Source organism: Lottia gigantea, assembly GCF_000327385.1.
Source record: "Lottia gigantea unplaced genomic scaffold LOTGIsca_553, whole genome shotgun sequence".
Taxonomy (NCBI): domain Eukaryota; kingdom Metazoa; phylum Mollusca; class Gastropoda; family Lottiidae; genus Lottia; species Lottia gigantea.
The window spans coordinates 61,753-62,202 of record NW_008709898.1 but is presented as its reverse complement, the minus strand read 5'-3'; positions in this window follow the sequence as shown (position 1 = coordinate 62,202).

Genomic DNA, 450 nt, shown 5'->3' with positions numbered 1-450 from the left:
AGAGGGTTGATCAAAGTTCTTATTCAGAGTGAATATAAAACTTGCAATGGTCTGTATCTTTGCTGTGAGGTTTTTCAATTCTGGATATTGGTTGGGGAGAATTTTGACCAGTTGGGCTTTCGTGGACGTTTTAGAATGTCTGGTACATTCCACGAAATGTTGGAAGTACCTGTGCAATTTAAGGTCCCTTAGATAGGAGGTTACCGTCTTGATGATGATTTTGCCCTCAGGTGCCAACACACCCTTATCATCCACGCCACCTAGATGCTTGAACTCGGAGAGGTCCGTAAAGCTAGCAAAGACTGTGTATTGTTTGGGGATTTCTCTGTCATGGGCCACTGGGAACATATCGAGGGCTACTTTCTTTAAACGAAGCAAGCAATCCTCTTTCGTTAAATCCTCGGAGGCCCTCGAGGAAAGACTACTGCAGGGAGAAGGGGCACGTAGAAG